Below are 16,066 nucleotides of genomic sequence, written 5' to 3'. Positions count from 1 at the left end.
CAGTTTTACACTGGGCCGTACAGAGTAATGAAATCGAAGTGAGTGAAGCGTGATTCGAGTTAGTACAGTAAAAGGAGCGGCCATTGTTAGAAGCAGCAGCAATCCCCGCAACCGCTGACCTTGGCGCCACTGCCAACTGGTCCTTGATATTTCTTCAGTTCTTCTTGGCACCTGCTTCGTTTCGATAGAGATGGAGTAGTGGGATTGGAGAATGGGTGACGGCAAACCGAAACAGGCGGGTGTAGATATATCCAGAGGCGGTCGGTTGTAGTCGACAAGAGAAACACCCTTTCCTAAGGAACCACGTAGTACTAAAAATGGCGACCAGGCGACTTTTCTCCTGTGACTGCTATGCTGTTTGGGGTACTATAATGGTAGTCCACATATACACCACGTGAGCGTCAGTACACCGACATCCTTACGTACCCGAAGCAAGTCTGTGCAGTAAGCGTTTTCTGAGGGGTCAGAGGTACAAGGATAGAGAAGGAAAAAGAAGCAGAGGAGGAGGACGGAAAGACAAACATGCTAGTAGAAAGTCCACTAACGGGAAGTTATCCGAGTAGTAACAATAACTATAGCGACTGATCTCGCGTATCCGCCTGTCGCACAGTAATCGAAACGCCGAAAAGCTGCAGAAACCGCCACGGAAAAGCAGCACTAAGTGGGGCGGATCGCGGTGCCTATGTAGTTGATACTGCAACTGAGGTCTCAGCTTCCGTTTGCTCTTGCCTTACTCGCAGCTTTCAACCTGCTTTCGTATATCCAAAAGCTTCGTCTCACTTCCCATCTCATTCTGCAAGAAACGGCGGCAGAAGGTAAAAGACTGGAACAGGAAAGTGGTGCAGAGTACGTGATCCTATCTTTCAGTTTTATGGAGCGCGGAAAGGCAGACCGAGTAAAAGAGATGGAGGAAAACAACGGTTCTTATCCAACTACTGCATGCTCCCTCTCGGTTGTCGACTTGCCTGAAAGTACAGTAAGCACTGAGTGAACGCCTGTGCTCCGCTTAGTCTCAGTGCCTGTGCCAGCCTACTCTCATACTTTCTTTTTTCTCATCATTTCACCCGCCATTTCTGCGGGTACACCTCGCAGCTTTAAGTTTAACCACAGCCATCACCTCTACGCCCCTGTTATTCGCCGTTAGCGTCTGCCTGGCTGTCAGCTTTTCTATGTTAGCCTCCGGCTTCGCCTACCGCCTTCAGCAGCTTCCGCCGCCAGCTACCTGTCCACTGTTGACTTTGAGGTATTAGCGCAGCAGGCGGATGGGCAGGGCGTGTGTGTCCGCATGAGGCTGACCGGTCAGGGGAGTGTTTCTGGGGAGCAGACGATGATCTATATTCGAGTCTCGTGCTGCTACTGCTACCTGCCCCTGTATCCAGATACAGTGAGTGAACCTAGTGCACAGAACCGCTAGCGTCGGCAAGGAAGCTGCTTGGGATGTGATATTTGGCTGGACCTATTCGTTCCTTGGCTGCTTCGGTCATTCGAGGCGTTCATAGGGGGGCGGTAGTGAGCGGGAGACCAGAGGAACGGATAATGGAAGGACGGACAAAGTGCAATCTTCTACGTGCTGCTTCTGTTAGTGTTGCTGGTGCCGTTGTAGCCGACGCTGTGTCATACGTCAGCTGTGGACGAGTGAACAGGCGACCAGGAGTTAGCTAGCAGGATATAGCCAACCAGCAGTCGGCTCTGCGCTTACTCAACGTTCGGGGTCGCTTCGTGCTCTTGCCTGCTCCACTCAGTTTGACTCAGCATGGCCAAGTCCAAGTTTGATCACCGTCCTGCTTGCGGCATGCGCTTTTTCGTGCAGGGGCCTCTGTCCTACTGTCCTACCCGTCCTCTCCGTGGCGTTCGGTTACCTTTCTTATTGTTCTACCATTGGCACCTGCCTGCTTCTATTTCTACTCAAACCGATACGTTGGGCGCTAGTTCTGCCTACTCGATCCACCCAAGCGGTCCAGGACCTCGTCTCCAGCTTGGCTGGGTCTTTTACGGTCTTGACGGTGGATGAACAATGAAGCGCAAACAAGCAAGGGTGGCTGCTTGGTCGATCGGTTAGTTAGGCGGGAAGCAGTTGAGCTTGGCCTAGTGCGGCTTGCTGCCTTCTTCTATTCTGTGGGCGCAAGAAGGAAACAACGCAAAGGCAGAGCTTTAGGTCAATGTATTAAGGATAAGACTTTCTTTACTGCTGCGACGAAGGCAGAAGCTAAGAAGGAACAAGGAGATCACTCTCTTCGCATCTGGGATCCTTCGCTCACTCTAGTCTAGCCCTCATATGTAGACATGGTTTTGCAAAATGAGCACTAGGAATGCCCATCGAGCTAGCAAGTATTGCCATCGGCAAGCTCCCGGCTTGGCTTTTCGTCAAGCAAGGAACTGACCGACCGAGGGGCGGAGGAGGTCTTCTGCTTTGCTCACGTCCTTTGTTTAGTTGCTTGCTTGCTTTATTCGTTCATTCGTTGTTCGTTTGTTTCCTGGTCAACGACGCGCTCCGGCGGCACTGTTCCCCGTAGCTATCACCATTGTCCTCCTTGCTTTGTTCTCTCTTGCGTTCCTCTTCTCTTTTCCATTTCCTCGTTACTGCCTGACGGTGCTTGCAGCAGTTACACTCTGCTCGCGTCCGCGCCATTTGATGACTTCTCTTCTTGTCTTGGTAGTGGACGAAAGTCCTGTGCTGTGTCTTGCCACCGCTAAGCTTTGCTGATAATCCTTGGCGTCCGTCGCCACTACCGCCTCGCTTGTCTGAAAGACACACACTGAACGTTCTTGGCTTTGGCGGGGCGAAGGTGGCCTGAACTGACGTTGAATGAGAAGGCAGAGAAGTACAGTACGAAAAGGAACAAAGAAGAGCCAGTCGCGTGCTGCAGAGAGAAATCAGTAGTTGCTGCTGGCCTTCTTGCATAGTGCTGGAGTTATAGGTTTCATTCTAGAACAGAAGCAGGGGTAGACGCTGGGCGGTGTGAAGAAGAGAGGATCGGGCCTTTCTTTATTTATGTGGTCTTTATGTGCCTCCCGTTCATTCTTACTGCGCACTAGGTGACAAGCGGCGACGACGACAAACGTATGACGCACGAGAGGGGTCGGGTGGTTAGGAGACAGGAGAAAAGAGCGATGCCAACAGCTGGTGAGAATATAAAAATCGCAAGATCATTCTTCTCTCGTTACTCGTTCTCCATCATGCTCTCTTCATTTTGCTTTTACACTATGTCTTCTTATTTATCTGCGGACCACTCTTTGCTCTCCGTCGACATGTAGCGATGCACTAAGACGACGCTAGCACAGCATAAGCCTGCCTCAAGCGTCCATTTTGTTTCGCGCTTGTTCTCGTTCGTCTCTTTGCTTCGCATGCGTTTATCGCTATGCGGACTACAAGCTCCTTCACAGCTTCCGCATACACCTCGTACCACCATCATCGTCAACTTGAGCTTTAGTACCTACTACTAAACTGACGTCTACATATCCTGGCAGTCTGGTGGTTTTGGTGCCGTCCTTGCTGCTACCATCTATCCGTACTAACGAACCGAAATGAGGGAGACGTCGTCACTTCGGCTGTCGTTGTCTTCGTCTTGGACAGTTTTTTCACTGACCTCTTCTGCTTTCCTCTTTCTCCCTCACTCCCGAACTACTACCTCTATCTTACCCTGTTTGTCGTCTTCGAGACAAGCATTGTTGCTCATCTTCTTCGTCATTATGATATAGTAGACTGAGGTGATGGGATTTTTGTGCGCTGTCAGCGCCCTCACTTCTTGCTGTTCCCTACTGGCAACCGGTCGCGATTAGTAGCCGGCAGTCCCATGTTTAGCAGACACCGGCGTTATTCCCCAAATCAAATCCGTCGGCACCTGCTTTTTTTGCCCCTCTCGATCTTAGATCGGTTTGTTGGTCGACTTTTCAAATTAGTTGTTTGGCGCGCCGTCAACCCTCGAGGGTCGTTTGATGTTTATTGCATTTTTCTCCCCTGCTTTCGAGCTGTCCTAAATGCTGCCAGCGTCTGCTTTGCCAAGAATATCATCTGCGAGCCACTGTTACTACCGTACACAGCACTATAACTGTTAAATCCATTGATTGGCAGGCTTTCTCCCTCTTTTAGCTTTCGCTTTTGCCAGCTCTGTATTGTACTGGCTGTTTATTGAGGCTGTGTACTAAAGCCGGCTTGCAGGGTCCTTGCCCTGTTTCTGCTCTTCCTTTCTCTGGCGAGGACTCGCATCCTTCGCCGGTCGCAAGAGAGGAGTCAGCCTGTCACTGGAAAGCACGAGGGACGGCTGGGAGAAATACAGAGCCATCTAGGGGTCTTGTGATGGGGCCCCATGTGAACAACGTATGAGCCAGAAACCTAAAGAAAGAGTCTGAGCTACTGCAGACGGGCGATTCTGCTTTCGCCCTTTGTTATCTTCTATAGCCGATACTGATAGTGCCAGCAAAGTCGAGAATAAATGCCAAGTTTTGGAGCGTTGAGCAATCCCGGTTAGTTCTCCTTTCTCCGCTTTTCCTGCTACACGGCGTTAGCCCGTTCCTTGTTTCACAAATTGAGTGCTCCGACTGAAGGCATTCCTGCCTGCTGCGCAATCGTTGTTTCTCTGAGAATTTTTTTTGATTTCACGCACACTTGCGTCTCTTGTAGCTTCGTTTCGCCCTGCCAGCCTGTTGGCATTGACATCTACCCTCAGCGATCCTCAACAAACTTCACTTGCTCAAGCGACGAATAGCTGTGACAGCAACAATGATTGTAGCCATAGTCACAGTAGTTGTAGAAGCATTTGGCCTGCCACTCAGCAGTACTTGGGATAAAGAAGCTGTTGTAACATCGAAGAGGAGCAGTCTTGTCTTAATAAATTGTCCATTGCCCGAGCAATAGGAAGGCGCCTAATCTTTAGGACCGAAGAGAGAGTCTGACTGCAGCAGTGGTCATGCAGGGTAGCGCTATTTTACAGGAATCAATGGCAAAGCAAGCGTTCAAAAAAAAACGCATCAAAACAGGAGACTTTCCAGCTTCGAAGATTTTAAAAGGGACTGAGTCTTCGGCATGATAACATAATGACGACCGACATTATAATATAACAGTTTGGCTATAGCTTCTTCTCGGTTAGACCAATCACTGAAACCTTGTCATAAGCGAGAAGCTCCGCTTAGCGAGTAAGACGTTGCACGATCCATTTAAGCAAGTCAAGATTGGTTCATTTTCATAATTATATATCGCGCCAGCGAATTTGTTATTATCCAAGTCGACGGGGTTTTATGCATTCTGGCCACTTTTGCCTAGTCGGTAACGTTGCAGTGCTAGAGCAGCACCAAGAAAGGCGTATCACTAGCGGCATTGAAATTAACTTATTTCCCGTTACGGATACGAACAGGCAGATGTCTGCTACAAGCAGAGTTCACTAAATGACATGAGGCTCTCTTGCTTCCGCGTCCACCAAGGTTTAGGCAGACAGTCTCCTTTCCTTGCTTTTTCTGTCTATATAGCTTCAAGTGCAACGCAACCTCCCTTTGATTCCCTGTCCTACCCACTGACCAAACCTTCTCAGGCTTTCTATGTGAGGCGCGCCCCGAGATTTCACACCGAGTCCCCGGACCTTGCTGCATACCCTAAATGACCTCTGGCTTTATTTCACCATCAGCTCCTAACTCCGCAATCTCTCTACTCTTTGTGGCCCCTTTAGCCACAGGTGATAGATTAAGGCTTTTTGCCGTCGATAATACTGGCTGAAACAGCAGCCGTCACCAAACTCGGAGTAGTTTGGCGTTGCTTGACTGGCATACTCAGCAGGCTGGTGTTCTCATAGCCTGTTCGCGTTTTCGTGGGTCGTACTACTTCGATAGAAGATCATGGTAAAACGCAAAGGACAACCTCGTCCTTGTTAGAAGGGACTAGAGGAGCACTGCCCTGTCGAATAGAAGGTAGCAAAATGGCCCGATAAGAACGTGTCGGATTCTGTTAACCACGTCAGGATATCTTACAATGCAAAATATATTGGAATAATCTCTTCTACTTATTACTTTCATGAAGTAATTAAACTGCGCCATATGTGTACAGGATAGTTACTATGGATCTAGCATGTATTTGAGATGTTGTTTCCATACTTGCACTCACTTGTTTGCTTTCTACCTCGGCGGAGTTAGAAATGTGCAGTGCGTTGTTGGATTGCGGGCCGCGAGTGCTTAAAGCGCATCGAAGTCCCCACAATGCAACAGCAGCCGACAAAAATGGGCACTGTTATCGAAAAAATAAATGACATGTGGTATATACGCCAGTGGGGTCATTGCAGCGGGTCAGTGGTTGTTATCTCTGCTATTAATGGAGTGTACTTGGGTTGATGGAGAAGCTAGGATTAAAACTAGATTGGAACTGACTACGGATAGGATCTAGCATATTTTATAATGGATAGTTTATACAGCGGATAGCTTCCTGCCGGGATTCACAGCTACAAGTTGTCAAGAATCTTCAAGGGTGAAGCACTTATGACCCAAGTAACTAAATTAGTTGATTGTGAGAGCAGGTGTCAAGTTGATCCATTATGCAGCCAGAGTGAATATGTAATTAACGGTTAGCGTATACAGATTCTGCTACATCAGACAACATTGGGATTTTTACCGTAGTGTAGTGCACTATCAATCGAACCCAAGTATATCTGTAATGTTCAAGAGTAAGGCCAGAAGTTCAAAGAAACCGCTTATTTTTATTAGCAGCAAAATGTTTCTATGCAATATGATAAGCGAAAAGCTGCTAGCGCCGATACCGAACGTAGTAGAACTCGAAACATAGAGAGAAAGCCGTTAGAACAGGCCGTTTAACTTCGTTTCTAATACATCAAGCCGTATACGTAATACAAACTTGAAGATCGCCTCATCAAGGATGTTATTATAGACGGCTTATATAATAATAGACATGTAGAAAGCTGATATTGATTACCATTTAGTAGAACTGCGTATCAATTGCGCAGATGCTCGAAGTTATTCCACTTTATTTCCTTCCACTATTGTTATTAATATTACTTTCAATATGATAACAAAACAGTATTATGTACTTGTATCATTTTGCTATAACTGATACACAAAAGCTAGGCGAAATGCTAATATCGCATCTCTGTAGGCGTGGTGACACTCGTTGTCGAATTGATTGACCAGTATCCCATCGATCGTTAAGATAGCGCCGGGCTTCAGTCGGCGTTTCAAGCACGGTTATCGCATTTCGTTCGATCTAATCTTCTCAACCAGATGGTAGTAGACAACTAGAGTCGATAAGCATAAGACAGTGAGTTCCTAATCCCCCAAATAGTTTGTAACATAATCTGTCTAGAAGGTGAAAATGGGAGGCGGTTAGACCTGTGATGAGTTGCACTGGGTCGAGGAAGAGGGCTGCGGCCTGCCGCAAAGTGACTGGACAGAACGAAGCTGGTGAAGCCATCTTGAAGTGAGAACCCCCAAGCCTGTGTGGGGTAGGGCGAGCAAGCGGAGGAGCCACCACTAGCGCAAGGAGCAGCTCATCAGAATTGCAAATGTCTTTGTCTGCAGCGAAAGACAATGGCCACCAACCGATTGGGTGCGTTAAAAAACGCCTGAGTACAACGCAACGACAGGACACCGCATAAGGCGGGGTCGTCCAGCTCGCGTAGTTTCAGTTGTAATCAGGATACTCGCTATAACTTGGGGGAGAAAAGGCCTCAACGACAACTGTCCTTAGAGTCAGCGGTCAGACAATGTAAACCGGTAGGCTTTCAACTTCCGGCACCGTAGCCAGCGGTGCTTAAGGAAGCGCACTGAAAACGTATACACAACGAACAAACGTATCGGCCTCGATTTATCGGCTGCACCCATACGCGTCGCACTGTGTAAAGTGAAACAGAGAGAGAGAGAAAAGGGTGTGCGTCTTTATATATGCTGCAACGTCCGTTGCAGTGATGATAGTAGTGGCTGGGGCGTACGTTCAAAGATGTCTTCAAGGGATCGGGAACTCGTGAATAACCGGTGGTCGGCAATTTGGTACTTCGGGGTACACACAAGTGGTAATAAACGAGTTTACTCTGGAAAGCGAAGTACTTGAGATTGACTAGGTGAAGGTGGAGAAACGACAGCAGTGTCTGGTGAGTGGGAATCTCCCGTTCAAATTAAGTTTCCTTCTACCGCCACTTCAACGTGACTTAGCTAACCTAGCGAGCTAACGTTCGCTTTTCCTGGAGGCCTATGGACCGTATCGCTCTGCACTGGCTTGTATTTTGCTTTTTCGTTTGCCAGCCTCGGGATTAACTGCAGCTTGTTCGGCCCAACCAATCCTAAGAGGTCCATCTTGATGACAACGTGCGAATTATCTGCGCCAGAATCCTTACTGCTGCTGCCGTTGGAGTAGTTGTTTCGAAGTCTTTATGTGAGTATGTGAGCTTTTATTCGAAAGACTCTTAGACGAGGAAGGGAAAACGTCTGTTGATCAAAAAGAGGTACGTACGCTCGACTGGCTTGTTCGGCAGCTGAAAGGATAGGAGAGTAGGCGGCCTCGTGGTAGTCTGAAGGTTGACTGCTTAAATCGGTGGCAGAGCAGCCGGATCTTTTTGAATGGAAGATGAAGAGCATAATCGCCTTTTGGTTCTCTCTTTCCTTGCTTCGTCTTTACGCGTCTCCTTGCCCCAACCATCGTCGCTAAAGGCGAAGAACGTACGAGTAAGCGGGCAAGACGGAGCAAAGGGGGACAAAGCCGAGCACCGGTGACAACGACGATGTCGGTAAAAAGGCCCGACCGGGTCGATTCTGTCCCGCAATGATCAAGACTTGATTGATATGCGCCGTCAGCTAGACATACAAATGCAGCCCAAGGATTCTCATTGCATGAACATTTTTCGTGCCATCTCCCCAGAGGCCTGTCGACTCTGAGGCCAGGCCACGCTTGACTCGCGAAAAAGATGCGTCGACCGTCGAGCGGTTAGCCAGTGACAGGGCGTCGAATATTGCCAGTCGAGCCTGTTTGTCCGAATGGATGGTAGGCGGCAAGCCACAAGCCAAGTCAGCTGCTAGCGAAAGCTAGCCTCCCTCCCTCCCTCTCCCAGGCACAAACTTTCTCTCTCGCTTACTCCTCTCCCACGAAAGAAGGCAACACGGTTGTTTAAAAGCCATTAAAAAGCTGCCTCTAGCTTGGCTCAATGGACCTGTGGACCTGACCCCAGCCTCGCTATTGGCACTCGAGTAGTGATGCTTATACGCGTTCCTCAGTCCTTCTGCCTGCAGCATACAACGAAGCGCGCCCACCATCCCTACGTGTATGACTCTTGTGCGCTGAATACGCTCGACCGCTGTGAAGCTACTGCGCTCTTTTCTGTCAGTCCTATTGCTGCCTGTTGTCTGCCAACGTTCCGTTGAAGAGCGCGCTACACAGGCACAGACCCGGACCACCGCGCGGCCGGCCGCGACAGGGGCTCTTACACAGAGGGTAACTCCGCTGCGAATACTAATCGTGAAATCCACATTCCGTTGTGTGCGGCAGTGAACCCCATTTTTGCAATGAAGCCTTCTTTGTTCGCTCGGAAAGGAAGGCCCGGCTCAGATAGAAGTGGAAGGACGACGTCGGTGCGCATATTTTAATAATGACACTTAGTTACCGTGCACTTTTCCTCCCGCTACCGTGCTTCGAAGACTGAGATCTGTACATAAACCAAGCCAGCAAATGAAGACGTGTTTTAGCGAAATGGGGCAGTGCAACCCTTTAAAGACAAATGTCACGGAACCCGTGAGCTGCTTAAGGCGTGCCAGCCGGCGCCTTCTGTGTGACTGTGCGTTACCCTTTACAGGGCGCGCAAGAGAAAGCTTATAGTAACGACTGTAGTGAGGGCATTCAGTACATTCGTCTAGCTGATGTTAGCTAATGCTAGGTATTATAGGTATTGCTGGATCGTACCCAAGGGTCTCGTCCGTGATTATCTGTTTGAATACATACTCAAGGCCATATTTTGTGGTAAAATGAGGTGTAAAGTTAGAATTGTAATGTAATAACCTTAACGACAAATCTATATAGCATTTTCAATAGCTCTCATACCTATTTGTGCAGTATTTTTGTTTGTGTTTTAAAATGGTGATACAAGCGGTTTAGAATGATAGGTTCTGTACAGCTATAGTTATATATTATTAATATAGTAATAACCATCATTTCATTTTATTCTGTTGCAGGTAAGTTCATTTGAACCCGATAAATTAGTCTCAGGTGAATAAAACCGCGATCTTGCTCCTCATATAGTATAATAAGCACCCATCCGCTGTACAACTTTGGAAATGTATAACTTCCGCAAAGGGATACTGAACTGTATAGATGTATGAAATTAACATGGGCATCCGGCAAGCCCAATGGTAAACACTTCTATGTGTCAGATATGCTAGTCATTGGGAAACAAGTAAATTGGCAATGGCCCCTATTCGGCGTTGGGAAGACGAAGGGGAACAAGAGGCTATCAAAGATGCAATGGTTTGTTGATATTTTGGGTGGGTGGCGTGAGTAAACAAGACTAAAGCATCTATAATGCGAATAGCAATATATGTTATATAGTAAATCTGCAACTACGAAGAACGTTTGGCTCTATATATGAGCTCAACGATGATTTCCTTCTGTCACCAGCAACAAATATACATGGACGGCCAGCTAATCGCTTACCTATTCGCGTGTCAGGTTATTCTATTTTGATTAGATCTATTATCGATATGTAGAAATTATGTTTTACGCATCGCGGTTTGGATCAAGCCTGTGTTGTTGTGCAATGATAAATTGCCTCCTAAATACTTGTGACTAAATCCTTCGGTTGACTTCGAAACATTCTAGTAATTGTTTCTACCCACAAAGTTGCCCTCATGGGTGCGGCGAAGCTCGGTCAGGGAGCATTGTGCCGTGTCGAAGGATGAGGCCGAGCTGAGGTTTTGTACCGCTCGGTGGAGGGTTTCGTCGGTCGGTTAATAAACGGAGAAGGATGCCGTTCTCCTGATGGGTGATAGATGGACGCAATACAGTCGCGTCAGTCTGAGCTAGTTGCCATTGCGGAAAAGTCAACTATGTGCTTGGTCGACAGAGGGAAAGCGATGAGTCGAAATTTTAAGGGGACTCGAAACTTTTAACGTCTTGGCAGTTTTACAGCTATTATTACTATTATAACCGCTGACGGGGAATAAAGCCACCACTTTACGAAAGGGAGGAGGAGGAGACGCGACAAATTGGTCCGCATGAACAGTAACAACGACGACAACAGCATCAACAACAGCGGCTACTCCTGATGTTTGCAACTTGTCGTTTCACTTTATACACATTAACAGTACCAGGCGTGATGGTCTGACATGGTAGTATCCCAGAAAATCTTATGAGTGCTTCTTGCATGCAGTCCAGTCGAGTAAGAAATGTGTGTTGACGGCATGGGACGACGGGCGGCGGCTACGTAGGACCGGTCGAACGAACTACGCAACGACGTCTCGTTGACGGCCTTCGCAGACAGCGATCAGTCAGATTTTCAAGTTTCTTAGATGGCCTATCTCTTGTCGTTGCGGGATTGAAAGAAGCAAGGCCTGACGTTTAGAGCGGTGCCAGTTAGCGCCAGCTGAGTAGGAAAGGATGCCTGTTCCCGCATCTTCTTTGCAACCTCAAACACCCTGAATAAGCAGGCTTGGATTTCGCGCTTCCCGCTTTTAATACGGCAATCGGCTCCCTAGAACTTCGTTTAGCAGAGCACAGCTGGAATTATTATGATACGCGGCCATACCGAGTGGCAGCGATAGCGTCGGTGAAGGCTTTACTGCCCTTGGTGGCCTTGGTTCGCTGTTGGGTAAAGGACGATAAACTTCGACCATGTGGGTGGCAGCATGTGAAAACGTTTAGGCTAGCCAAGTCGCTTGCTTCGGGGGCCTACGCACCACCCGTAATTAGGCGTTGATCCGTCGACGGTCACCGAGGGCAAAGCAAATCCGGCTGCGATCTTGCCTACTCGACCATGGCCTCATCGCCGGCCGATAAGTGCGATCCTGCTTGGTATACCCCACCGTAGGAGCGTGCCAGCTAAAAGCAGCTCATCCTAACCGGGCTCAGTCTTGCTCCGTTTTATTCGCTACAATCGTCAGGTCTTCTGACAGCACATTGCATTCGAGGTGGGCTTTTCTTTTCGAGGCGTTGCTGGTCGCTTCATTCTACTACTGGCGGGCTGATCGAACCTATCAATCGGTGGTGGAACCGATAATCGATCCATTAATCCAAGAAGAATCTTTACAGGGATCTCTTCACTTCGCAGGCGAATCCTTTTTTACATCCAGCGTATAGAGGGAGCGGAGCGATAAGTATGCTGTGTAGGAGATCCGCAGCAACCGCAGAGAACGAAAGTGTGACGGACATCGATGATCCATCTTGTGGACGAGGAATGACGCGACAACGTGGACTACCGTTACCGCCTATATAGTTTGCCTATTAAAGTGAGACTCATTCACCTCTGATCGAGCACCCTCACTGCTTTCGTTCGCCATTTGTTTACATGTGATTAGGAATAGCAACCAACACAGATTCGGTGGGCTCCGTCTCTTATCGTATTTAGGCCTGCCTGGATCTCGCTGGACCACGATGAGATCGAAAAAGGTCTGCGCGGCTCTATCCAGCCTCTTGCCAAGCCTTTGCCGCAAAGCAAAGTGCTCGTGTTTTCGCAGTACTTATTGACGTCCATTGATATCTTTCTTGTTGGTCTATTTAATACTGGTCGCCGATCGTAGTCGCCGGTTTGTTCAGCGTCTTAGCGCTTACCTAGAATCATCTGCCTGGCAAGGGCAGGAGACATTAAGGAACCCATAGGCCATACTGTTTCTTCACAATGGACATGCACACAGAGAATTGAGGCGTTGTAAGTTGTAGGATGTTCGCGATTTGCGACAGTTAGAGCCCACCTATGCTCACTTTGTTTTCCCTGTGACACCCACAGCACGAAAGGGTACGTTGGACTAACGAAAATATATTGCAGGAACCATCGTTGTCTAGCGACAAGCAGACTATCAAGCGGTGCTACAACGAAAAAAAGCAGCATAGAACACCCTCACCGCCAGCTAACACTGACACCACAGCCATTTCCTACCGCCAAGTACGTCGTCTCCTTCGAGCAATGAACAGCCCGGAAAACAATGGAGAGAAGTGAACGAAGAGGCGAGCCATTCCAAAACAACGGATTCTTCCCCGTTTCCGCCGTGGAACACCGGGTTCACTTGGTCGCTGGTTTTTTTGCAGGCCAAGGTGCACGTTGAAGCCATAATAAACCCGAACTGGCTGACAGAGTGTCCACTGTGGTGTTCGGTAGTGGTCAGTAGAGCGCTGGTAGAACGAATAGCCGTGATAGTCTTATTCCAGAGAGTTCGTTCACTTCTTTATTATGCAGAGTGTGTTCTTATCACGTGGAGAGCGTTCAACAAGGAGGGCGGTTCAAGTTAAACAGAGCCTTATAAGCTTTCGTCTAGGAAAGCTCGTTGGGGTGAGGGGCGCGTAAAATACGAGGCTGACAAAAATGATTCTTCGTAGTTGACAAAAGGGGACTGTGACGGAAGAAAGAAAGATGCAGGAAAGTTTTAATGACGCTAATAAAAGACGGCATGTGAAACCCATCTTAGAGATAATTGAGAATTGATGTCAATGTTTTAGTTATTAGTCACGAACCAATAAATGAATGGCTTGCCAACGTAGAAGGACGATGTTACCCTTTATTTTTTGGTTGGTTTGCGGCTTAGTACTCAAACAGAAACCTTGTGCAAGCTAGTTGTAATAGCTATAGCTATATGTATGTGTTGAGTGGAGGGTCAGAGTTGTAGAAATTCGCTAATGCTTTGAAAAATCGTGATAGTGTAGTGGGCATCTGTGGCAAAAATGTTTTTGGGTTAGTTCGGGCAGCTCGCGTATTGCGTACGTATCTGCGCTATATGTCGACATCGTTAGCTGCTTAGTTACTTGTAGTAAACCTGTTAGAAGCAGGTGTATACATGTCTGTAAAGCCTGTCCCCTTGTAGGCATAATTATGAAGATGCAGTAACAGCGGAAGTAACAAAGCTATCAGTAATAACTTCACTCATAACAATGTCATGATTCAATGGTAACCAAAAATTACTTCATATTTATTTAGTTTGATGTAGCTTTCATGTTAATCGAAGTGTGCAACCACCTAGACGTTTGGCGTTACGCCAACTACGGTACTAGAAAAACTACTACTACGAAAAAATACTTCCCCCAGAGGAAGCGGCCTATAGGGATATCAACGCCACAGTTCGAATTCGACTCGAAAAATCTCACAGCGTGAGTAAGTAAAAACCTAAGCTGGTCAGGACCCAGGTAGTTGAGCTACCTAAACGTAAGAACAGATTCCAAGGTGATCTATTGTGCAAGCAAAGTAAAAATGAAAAATTTTTTAAATCTAAGAATAATTATTGACTACAACTACTCTTAGGCACTTGTAAGATCCATGTTTTGCCAACTCTTTGCTGCCAGTTGTGACTCAAACACCTCGATGGCAAAGTGACAACCCTTTCGCTACAATATCTATACGAAAAAGCACTTCGCGGCGTTGCTTCGCTACGTTAGGTCAACCCATTATGATAGCGCAATGTATGATCGGATTTGCAGCAAAACCGGTCAAAGGAACGCGTGATAGCTTTAGCACACTTCTATGATTCCTTAGTGTGAGCAGAGTTGGGTCAGCATTGCTAGCCTACCGACTGCATCATTAGTCTCTCTAGTGTGAAGTGGGCTCGATGTCGCGGGTGTCAAAAAATGGGCCACGGATGATGGTTTATGTGTGTTTAGCACCTACGTTGAGAATGGAATCGCTGCCTCCATCTAGAACAACACCCAGAGAAGCCAATCTAACTCGGTCTAAACTCGATCAGGTCTAACACTGATGGATAGCATGATGTTTAATTGAATTGGGTTATGCGGGCGGTACTGTAATTCTAAGTGATAATGGTCAGAGGAATGGCGAGATCCGTATAGGTGGGACTTTGGCGGTAGAAGACCAACGATATTTACATATAACGATTATTTCGAATAGCTTGTGCTACAGAGTTTGGCGGCTTCTTGTATTAGTTCTAAGTTACAAACCCAAAATTTGGCCTGATTTGCTTTGGTCTGTGTGAGCCGTCGCCTGCCTAGAACACCAGGCGAAATAACGACTCAATGGGGTCGAGTCGACTACAGCCGCTGCCGGAGGTTGCAGAGGTAGCAGCGGCTTTTGCTTTGGAAGTAGCAAAGGGAATCTCGGATATTTCCTCTTACGCGTGTAGACTCAATACCGGCCACAAAGCACCACCCGCAGTCATAGCAGTAGCTGGTAGGACACCGGATGCGGCTGAGCCAAAATAAAGGTCTGGCCAAGGTGGTACGCGAAAGGCAAGTAATCGTGTGCAACGACCATGGAAGATCAGGCCATCGGGCTCAACAAGCGTCCTGTTTCGACAGCGGTTGTGCATGGTGCTGTCGTCAATGTCCTAAGGTGGTCTCTTCCGCGGCTCGTGAGCAGCCAGCAGAGTCTCACGTAATGACATGCCTTTGGCGACCTCCCTTGTTCAACCGCATTGCCCCTCTGTCCCACCGACTCCCATAGACCTCTCCCGTTAAAGGGAAAACCGGCCGGCGAATAGCTGTTGAGGAGTCTGCGGGCCAGCCCTCGTCCACCTGTGTGCCACTTTGCGACTGTGTAAGCCTTACTCCTGCCTCTATACCTGCCGCCGTAATATGATTGAAGGAATACGGTGAGTATCTTGTGCGGCACCCCCGGACAGACGGCGGTCAGCGAGGTCCAGTCAGCTTGTCGACCCCGGACAACACCCGGCGGCAATGGCTTTACCGCGAGCAGCACTAATAGCGACAGTTCCTCGCTGCCGCTTCATTCGCGTTCTAAAGGCTCCGTTTTTCCATCGCTGCCTTTTTAGCTTTGCTTCCCTCCGCTTCGCTTGGGCCGACCCCTGGCGCTTCGAGCTTGCCCGCCGGTTTTCTTTGTGTCTTTTGCCTTCTCTTCTGCTACCGCTTCAATCGGGTGTCGAGGTCTTATCGTGGCCCCCGGCAAGCATCAGCCCGGCTGCTTTTGCCGCTACTGTTATA

The 16,066-nt window shown here is 48.1% G+C and overlaps 1 protein-coding gene and 1 long non-coding RNA gene across 2 annotated transcripts in view; both read left to right on the top strand.

Moving 5' to 3' along the window:
- The window catches only part of LOC111259433 (uncharacterized), a 321,535-nt gene that overhangs the window by 168,564 nt on the left and 136,905 nt on the right, over positions 1-16,066 (top strand). The window lies entirely within an intron of this gene.
- LOC111259436 (uncharacterized) lies at positions 9,143-13,668 on the top strand. Its single transcript, XR_002679637.2, has 2 exons — positions 9,143-9,552; positions 12,954-13,668. It is a non-coding gene; the product is annotated as an uncharacterized LOC111259436 (long non-coding RNA).

Source organism: Varroa jacobsoni, unplaced genomic scaffold (assembly GCF_002532875.2).
Source record: "Varroa jacobsoni isolate VJ856 unplaced genomic scaffold, vjacob_1.0 scaffold_330, whole genome shotgun sequence".
Lineage (NCBI taxonomy): Eukaryota > Metazoa > Arthropoda > Arachnida > Mesostigmata > Varroidae > Varroa > Varroa jacobsoni.
Note: the sequence above shows the minus strand (reverse complement) of the source record. Positions and strands in the feature narration are given on the sequence as shown.